Genomic DNA, 9,460 nt, shown 5'->3' on the forward strand with positions numbered 1-9,460 from the left:
TGGGGGGGGAGGGGGAGAGAAATAAATAAATAAATAAATCTTAAAAAAAAAAAGAGGCTCAACAGTGAGAGACCAGTTCACATCCACTGAGATAGCGTGGCAGTTTGATATTATTTATGAATTCCAAAAAGAGATATTGATTATGTTTGTAAATTGATCTGTTCCTCTGGGTATGATACTCTTTGATTTTATTAGATTCAGCTGTGATACCTTTGATTAAATTATGTTAAGATTAGGACTTTGATTCCACCATCTCAATAGGGCGACTCAATTTGAGTCCCTGCTCCCTTTGTGGGCTATATATATATACAAAGACTCTCACTCAAGGAGGACACAAAAGTAGATACACAGAACTTCTTATATTTTTAAATGTAATATTTTGCGTGATCTATGTATCTTTAAAAAAAAGACAATAAAAATTTGCTTAAAAAAAAAGTAGATGCACAGAGAAGATACACAGAGGAAGAGAGACAGCTCCATTGACACGGCAGAGGTCTGGGGAAGAGAGATGAGTCATTCACCTGATAGTTTACAGCTGACCTTTTGAAGTGAGCAGAGCAGCTGAGGCCAGAAAGAAATGAGTCCTGGGTAGAGAGACAAGCCCTATGCCAGCCTACAATAGAGGTCAGAAGAAGCTGGACACATGGAGCCTTAAGAGGGAAGAGCAAGGCTGAACCCTCGCAGATGTTACCTGCCGTCTTTCTTCAGTACGTGGCAACAGAGTTTGGTAAGGAAGTAACTTGAGTTTGACTCTTTAGAGCCTTATAACTGTAAGCTTTTACCCCAAATAAATACCCTTTATAAAAGCCAACAGATTTCTGATACTTTGCATCAGCACCCCTTTAGCTGACTAATACAGATGACTATTACCAGAAAAACAAAGTAAAAAGTATTGGTGAGGATGGGAGAAACTGGAACCTGCATGCATCATTGGTGGGAATGTAAGACAGTGCCACTGCTATTGGAAACAGTTTTGCGATTCCTGTAAAAAAGTGACATAGACTTATCGTGTGGCCCAGCAATTCCACTTCTATGTATATACCCAAAAGAATTGAAAGCAGAGATTCAAGTAGGTATTTGTATGCCAGTACTACTCCAGCATTATTCACATTCCAAGTGTCCATCAACAGATGAATAGATAAACAAAATGTGGCATAAGCATACAATGGTGGTGGGCGGGATGCTTTTACAAGCAGCAGGGGAGAAGTTCAACCACTACCTGGACTCCACTAAGCACTAAGAACCAAACCTTGCTTGATTACTCTGACTCATATTGCATACCAGGCTACACCTTATTGCCGCATAGATGACAGCCTACCATCCATCTGTTCAGTCTGTAGAGAACCTTCAGGCAGAGCTTTATTCAGATTTCCCTCAGAGCCCACTGGCCAGGTCAGCCCTGATATGCTATGGACAGGATTAGTTTGTTGTTCCCCCAGCACTGATTCCTGGCTGCTTGGTGGGCAGGCACGTACCTTGCTCACTTGAGCAGCAGAGCTACCCACGCAGGGAGAGATTCTTCTGGGAAGTGCAGCTGCCCTCCCTGCTCCTGCCTGGCTCTGTGTGCCAAGTGTCCTTACCCAAGGGAAAGTTAATGAAGCTCTCCTGTGGTGGGAAAGCAAAGGAAGCAGTTGGAAAATTGATCCAAGGTGAGAGAAAATTCCCTAGGAGCTTTCTAGAATTGTCTGGATAGGTGCTGTCAGTAGTGACTGTGCTGTGATGATTGTGCTTAGGCTTGTCTTGACCTGGCCTTGACTTGACTTGGTCCTGGCTCCAGGCTGAGCAAAAGCAGTCAGACATCCTGATGTGGTGCAGATTCAATGGTGGGATAGGAATTGAGCTTCTATTTCCAGGATTCCAGTGTAGTCCAAGGATACTACTGATTTTTTGAAAGCACTTTTATTGAGATACATTCACATACCATATAATCTATCCAAAGTGCATAATCGATGGATTTGAGTATAATCGCAATGTTGTATAATACATTCATCATCTCTAGAATTTTAGAACAATTTCATTACTCCAAAATGAAGGACTACACACCTCTTAGCATTCCCCTTTCAGCCCCACATATCCACTAATCTAATTTCATCTTTATAAATTGATTTATATTTGCTTTTTATAGAAATGGTTCATACAATATGTAGTACTCTGTGTCTGGTCTCCTTCACTTAATATGCTTTTTTTTTTTTGTCTGATATTAACATTTTGTAGTATTATCCTACATTTGTTCAGCTTCGAAGAAAAACGCTCTTATACATACAGTTTTACCCACATTCATGACACTGGCAGACAAGCATTTGGTTCTGTGAGAGAGGCACTCTTTTTAATAGAAAAGAAGCTACTACATGGTGTATAAAAAGCCCCTAATTAATAACCACAATGCTCAGCTGCAGTTTCACTGCGGGTGAGGTCGCAGCACACGTCGCTCCTGCAAGGGTTCACCAGCCGCTGGAGGGCCGGGCCCCGCTGGAAACGGGCAGTGCCAGCCCGCCGCGCTGCTCAGGCGCCGGCGCCCGCTGCTGCCCGCGGCCGGCGAGGCTGGCGTGAATTCGGGCATCGGCCCCGCCTCGTCCTTCCTGAGCGCCCGGGCATTTTCCGAGCTCGCCGCCGCCAGGCAAGCAGCGCGGCCTCCGCGTCGGGGCGCAAGGGCCGAGCTCCGGGGGAGCGCCCTGAGGCAGGGCCCGGGGAAGCCTCCGGCGGCCGCGCGGGAGCCGCCCCGGCCTCGACTCCCCGCCCTCGGTCCGCCCCCGAGCCCCCGCGCCCGCGGCCCCGCAGCCCCACCCTCGGCGCCTGCGCCCAATGCTCGGCTGCGCTCCCACTCCCACTATTGACGTTTTATTTTTTTCCTTCACTTCCAGAGAAACCCTTCAGAAAAGGGCTGTATGGAGATCTTGAACACGTGGGGACTGTTTCTGCCTGGTTTCTGTCTAGGAAACGTTCCTGTGAGAGGAACCAAGTGATTCTAAGGGAAAAAAACGGTGGATTAAATTTAAGGATGCTTCTCTGTCTTTAATGCTTTCCTTAATTCTGGGTAAAATTCCTCTCCTACTAACCTAGAGGTAAAAGGCAAGGAAATACAAGGGCAGGTTTCTGAAAGGGAAGAAGCACAACTGTCACTTGCAGAGGATATTGTCATCTCTGTAGTAAAACAAATGATCATAAGACATACCACAGAAAGAAGGAAAGGAAGGAGGAAGGAAGGAAGGAAGGAGAAAAGAAAAAGAAAAGAAAAACCTAGAGCACAACACGTGTGGCCTGGACATGGGTGCTGAACTAGGAGGTGATCCTGTGATGCAAGCAGTTAGTATTTGGTCTCATGGCCTGGTCTTCCGTCCAATGCAAGCGTGTAACCGAGGACTGACTTGGGGTGAATGTTGAACATTTTAAAACAGCCAAATGCCCTGAGATCTTCGGCCATGGCTATGAAACTGGTAGAAACATGAAGGCCTGATTCAAATATTAGACTTGAAATTTGTCCATAGAGAACATAGGAAAGTGGCAGGAGCCAGAGGCCTAAATCTGGGGGCAAGGTAGCAAAGAGACCTGGAAACTTAAGTGGCTGGAGAGGAATATCCTGTCAAGGCAAATGCAATGAAAGAGAAGGATAGTGGGGCTGGGGCTTTCCAGGGCTCCTGACTTGCAGGGAGCACTATCTCATGCCCCAGACCTGTGTAGGCGCTCCAGAGTCCAAGGGATGAAAACTTTCATTTAGTGCTTTGTTTTGGAGTTGAGAATCCTGACTGAGATGCGGGATCCTGAATGCAGGATGTTAAAATCCTGGTCCTGACTTCCAGGAGAAGACAATGGCCTTTAAGCATGGGCCTATGGCCTGCTGAGGTCTCATTTGGCTAAAGCATGCTCCTCATTCTTTTGGAAGATGGCTTCTGCTATGTAATGCAGAAGAATTTTGCATAGTACAAATTCTAAATTTGGGCACAGCAGAAAGTACTGTATTCAGAAAGGGATAGTGAGAAATGTCTGTTCACAGACTGGATAGAATCATCTTTTTTTTTTTTTTTTTTTCACTGAAAGACTTTAATAAACTCTTCTCTGATGGGTCTTGCTTGAAAATGTAAGAAATATAAGAGACTTCAGCTGTATCGTTGAACTCCAAATTTCACTGAGATAAGCAAACATTGCAGCCAGGTTTTGAGCACAGAATGCCTACTTTCCAAGGAGGCATGGTTACAAAGTGACAATTTCTGGCAATACAAAAAATTACTTTGAGGACAAATTTCACCTCTAATTTTCAGAGCTCCAGGAGAGAATCTTCATATTATATCAATGGAGATTTTGCTCATTAGGCCTTTATGTCATCTAATTTAAGTGATAAGGGCAAAGAGGATAAGATCAGTGATGGAATGACAAAAAAAATCTGACAGTATAGAGAATCTACCTGAAAATATTCACAAGGAAGCCTTGATTCTAGGGAGGTTATACCACCAAACATCTAGTTAATAGTCCAAGGGACTGACAACTCTGAGATCTTTGTGCCACAATCTGGTGCATGCTCTTGCTAGAACCTAGATTTGTGTCTCTTTCATCCTCTGCTCTCCCAAACTCCTCTAACTCTGTAAGCCTGGGAACCTCAGACACTGGAGAACGAAGTCATTTCATGTGATATATTTTTGGGCTTGGGGAACACCTCTTTGTTTAATGACTACAAAGGTAGAATTTCAGGCCAACTGCCTTCTCGTTGCTTGCACCTCATGTCTGTCACAATGGAAGCTTCTGTAAATTCCATCTGCAAACTCAGCAGAATCCAAAACCCAATGGAAAACTAATTCCCCTCTGTTTGAAATTTTTTGTCTTGTAGGTGTCTTCCAACCAACTTTCCCTGCTGTTTCCCCCAGTCCCAGACTGAATGCATGAACTAGGTTTTTTATCTTAACACCCAGAACTTCCTTTACAGACACCAGCAGTAATCTCATTTGCCATTTCATATTTCTCTATGAGGAAAATCAAGTATTTAAATGTCATCTTTTAAGCTTTCTTCTACCAAAATCCCTGAGAAGGAAAACAAATGAAATTCCTTGAGTTAAATTCTATCAATGAACAAGCTTGTGATAATGTAAACAATATCACAGTACCAGTGCATTTTCTGCACCCTGAAAGGGGTGACTACAGGCTTGGAGAAGGACATCCTCCAGGAGGGCAGGAATAAGTGGGAATAGAAAGATGGTGAGGAGAGTGGGACAGGGAACAGGCCTCCGAAGTGTTTCATGCCTTGGCTTCTTTAATGAAAAAAATACAACAACCCAGGTGTTTCCACTTCCTAGGCTGCTCAAGCAAATGCCACGAAATGGGTCTGATTAAACAATGAGAATGTATTCACTCACAGCTTGAGACTGGGAAGAAGTCTGATGGCGGTTCATATCAACACAAAAGAAAAGCAATGGAAATGTCATCTACATTGGTAAATATGTATTTCTTATTATTAAAATGTCTTTTAAAAACATTTGCACTTTTAAATGAAAATCAGCAACAATGAATTTCAGACTATACAACTAACATAAAGGTAAAATGCAAGCCATGCATAAAAACAGTAAGGCCTTATTGTTGACAGGGAAGAAATGTTGAAGACAGACTAGATAAATTAAAGATGGACACTCTAAACCCTAATGCAAACATTATAGCACAAAACAGAGTTTTGATTAAGCCAACAAGGGTGAGAAAACGGAATCATTAAAAAACTCGTAAACATTCTGATGGGGCCATTGCTCTTCCAGGCATGTTTTCAAACTGTATGGCCTTTCTGAGTAACTGGATGTTAACAAGACAACTCATTACTGTCCTGGCTTGTATCTCATGATTTTATTTTACAACCTTGAAGTGGGGTGTCCTTGCACATGTTGATTTTTTAAAAAGTTTTACTGAGATTTACTCACATACTGTACAATCTGTCCAAAGTGTGCAATCAATGGTTTTTAGTATAATCACAATGTTGTGCATTCATTACCACAAAAAATTTTTAGAATCATTTCATTACTCCAGAAAGAAAAACTCTACACCCCTTAGCAGTCACCTCTCAATCTCTTTCTCCAGCCCTACATAGCCACTAATCTAATTCTATCTTTATAAATTGATTTATATTTACATTTTATATAAATAGAATCATACAATATTTGTACTTTGTGTCTTGGTTCTTTCAGTTAGCATAATGTTGGGGTTTTCTTTTTCTTTTTTTAGCCTGATATTACATCTGGTAACATTAGCATACATAACATGTGTTCAGGTTCAAAGAAAAACCATCTTATATATGCAATATTACCCATATTCATATTTCACATGAGGTGTTACAACGTTATACAGTCCCATGTTACATTTTTTAAAAAATGTATTTTATTTATTTCCTTCCCTCCCCCCACCCCAGTTGTCTGTTCTCTGTGTCTATTTGCTGCGTGTTCTTCTTTGTCCGTTTCTGTTGTTGTCAGCCACACGGGACTCTCTGTTTCTTTTTGTTGCATCATTTTGTGTCAGCTCTCTGTGTGTGCCGTGCCATTCCTGGGCAGGCTGCACTTTCTTTTGCACTGGGTGGCTCTCCTTACGGGGCACACTCCTTGCATGTGGGGTTCCCCTATGCGGGGGACACCCCTGTGTGGCAGAGCACTCCTTGAGCACATCAGCACTGCACATGGGCCAGCCCCACACAGATCAAGGAGGCCCCAGGTTTGAACTTTGAACCTCCCATGTGGTAGACGGACGCCCTAACCACTGGGCCAAGTCCGCTTCCCCCATGTTGGGTTTTTTAGCTTTCCTTTTAGCAATATCCATGACCTTAGACTTTCTCTTTCAACCACTGTCATACCCTTATAATAGCACTGCTATTTACATCGTGTTGTGCTTTTGCCTTTTCTATTCACTTCCAAAGATTAACACCCCCCCCTTTTTTTTTTTTTTTACCAACTCTACACAAGTTAACCCCCAGCTTTCCATTCTCTAACCTCATTCTAATTTTCTGGTGACTCTAGTAATTAACTCCATGATTTTACACAATGTATTTAGTTCAGTATTTGTCCTTTATGTCTTCCTTACTTCATTCAACATAATGTCCGCCAGGTCCATCCATGTCGTCATATGCTTCACTACTTTGTTTCTTCTTACAGCTGCATAATGTTCTATCATGTGTATACATTATAGTTTATTCTTTCATTAGTTGATGGACACGTGGCTTGTTTCCACCATTTGGAAATCATCAATGATGCCATTGTGAACATCAGTGTGCAGATGTCTGTTTCTATCACTGTTCTCAGTTCTTCAGGGTATATACCCAATAGTGGTATTGCTGGGTCCTGTGTGTGGCAAATCTGTATTCAACTTCCTTAGGAACTGCTGAACAATCCTCCACAGTGGCTGTACCATTTTATATTCCCACCAAAAGTGAATAAGTGTTCCTTCTCACAACATCCTCTCCAGCACTTGTAGTTCTCTGTCTTTTTTTTTTTTTTAGGGCCAAGCCATTTTATTGAGGACTTCTAGGGGGTCGAGGAAGGGGTGGGGACCAGGTCCGACGTCGATGTTGGCAAATCGGCAGGGACCTCCTGACCTCCCAGTTTCGGAAAAGCTCTGTCTTTTTAATAGTGGCCATTCTAATAGGTGTGAAATGATTTCTCATTGTAGCTTTGATTTGCATTTCCCTAACTGCTAGTGATGTTGAACAGTTTTTCATGTGTTTGTTTTGCTATTTGTATTTCTTCTTTGGACAAATGTCTATTCAAGTCTTTTGCCAGTTTTAAAATCAGGTCGTTTGGCTTCTTGTTGCGTTGTAGTATCTCTTCATATGTCATGGATATTAAACCCTCATCAGATATGTGATTTCCAAATATTTTCTCCCATTGAGCTGGCTGCCTTTTCACCCTTTTGACAAAGTCCTTTGAGGTGCAAAACTGTTTAATTTTGAGGAGATGCCATCTATCTAATTCTTCTTTTGTTGTTCGAGCTTTGGGTGAGGTCCGAGCCGTATTAAAAAAAAGGCAGCCTCTTTGTATGAGTCCTTCAAGGAGCCATCACACAAGTCAAAACAACCAACCACAGGTCATTGAGAAGAAAAGTCTTCTTTCCTCCCTCTCGCACCAGGAATCCACACTGGGAACGAGGTGCTATCTTCAATACTGTTGCTCAATTCTCAAATGCCATTGATCGTGCTCCTGGAAGCCCCTGGCAGGTGGCTGGCAGTGCGCTCCTCGTTCCGTGCGCGGCAGGCGCCCAGCCTCGTCTTTGGCTCCGTAGGGGCGATTCTCACCTCTCTGAGGACGGCTTCCCAGGCCCGGAGCCCCGCGGCAAGCCTCCAGCCGGCACCGAGCAAGACCCGCCTAAAACAGGAACGCTGGCCCGGACTTGCGCTCGGGGCAAAGGAGAGGCCACCGGAAAGGAGGAGTAATGTTTTGATGATATTTTTTCATAATCGGTACAAATATTCCACAACAATGTACGATGATGGTGGAGGGGTGATGTATGGGAATTCCGCTTGTTATGCATGATTGTTTTGTAAGCTCACAACTTCTCTAATGTATAAATATATATTTATATAAAAATTCTCACACTCTTAAGTGCATATCAACTGTGAAGAAAATGTAGCAAAAGGAGACATCTTCCAAATTCAACTAGAATAAATGACTTGATACTTCCTGCTGAACAAAAAAGAGATGTAATACTATCAGACCAGAGAAGCGGTTCCTTGGTAAAAAGAAAGAAAAATAAAAAAAAGTAAATGAATAAAAATAAACTCTTAGTAAGAATACCACTACTCGACAAACATTTCCAGTTTCTCAAGAATACACCAAGGATTCCAGGAGAGCTATCAGCGTTCTATTGTTAGGTCACCTCCAGTTGAGGATTAGACAAATAGGAAAGGGGGTGGTGGGGAGTGTGGTTGTGGAAGGGAATATGCCAGGTCTCCGGATATGCCGTGAACAAGAGCCCGAAAACATCTTGCCTTCTAAAATTAGCTGCTCGTCCCTGGGTGGGCTCGAACCACCAACCTTTCGGTTAACAGCCGAACGCGCTCACCGATTGCGCCACAGAGACGCCTACACGCCGGCTTCCTCCTCGCAATGGCTCCCGAGCATTCACTAACCACTAGGCGGCGCCGCTTGTCTCTGCAGAACAAACGCACAGGCGCCAAGGCTTCGGGAATTGGACGGGTTGGGGCCACACGTGGGACACCCGGGCGCTGGGTGGCTCCGACGCTGCGACAGCCGCCGGCCCCTCCACTCCTCAGAAGCCAGAGCCCCCCGGGGGGGCCGGTGCCCGCGCCCCCCAGCCCCTCCCCGAGCCCGCGGGGGCCGTAGGGAGCTGCGCGTCCCGTGGGCGCCTGCGCGGCGCTTCCCGGGCTTCGCTCTTCCAGCCAACCGCCTGCGCCGCTCGATCCCGCCAGCGGAGCCCGCAGGGGCGGTGGGCGGGGGCGGAGGAGGCGGCGGGGCCCCCACGGCCAAGGGCGAGCGAGTGGGGGAGCGAG

The 9,460-nt window shown here is 44.4% G+C and overlaps 1 non-coding gene across 1 annotated transcript; it reads right to left on the reverse strand.

The window, feature by feature from the left end:
- Window positions 1–8,956: 8,956 nt before the first annotated feature.
- On the reverse strand, window positions 8,957–9,030 carry TRNAN-GUU (transfer RNA asparagine (anticodon GUU)). The gene has a single exon. It is a non-coding gene; the product is annotated as a tRNA-Asn (tRNA).
- Window positions 9,031–9,460: the final 430 nt, after the last annotated feature.

This window comes from Dasypus novemcinctus, chromosome 13 (assembly GCF_030445035.2).
Source record: "Dasypus novemcinctus isolate mDasNov1 chromosome 13, mDasNov1.1.hap2, whole genome shotgun sequence".
Taxonomy (NCBI): Eukaryota; Metazoa; Chordata; class Mammalia; order Cingulata; family Dasypodidae; genus Dasypus; species Dasypus novemcinctus.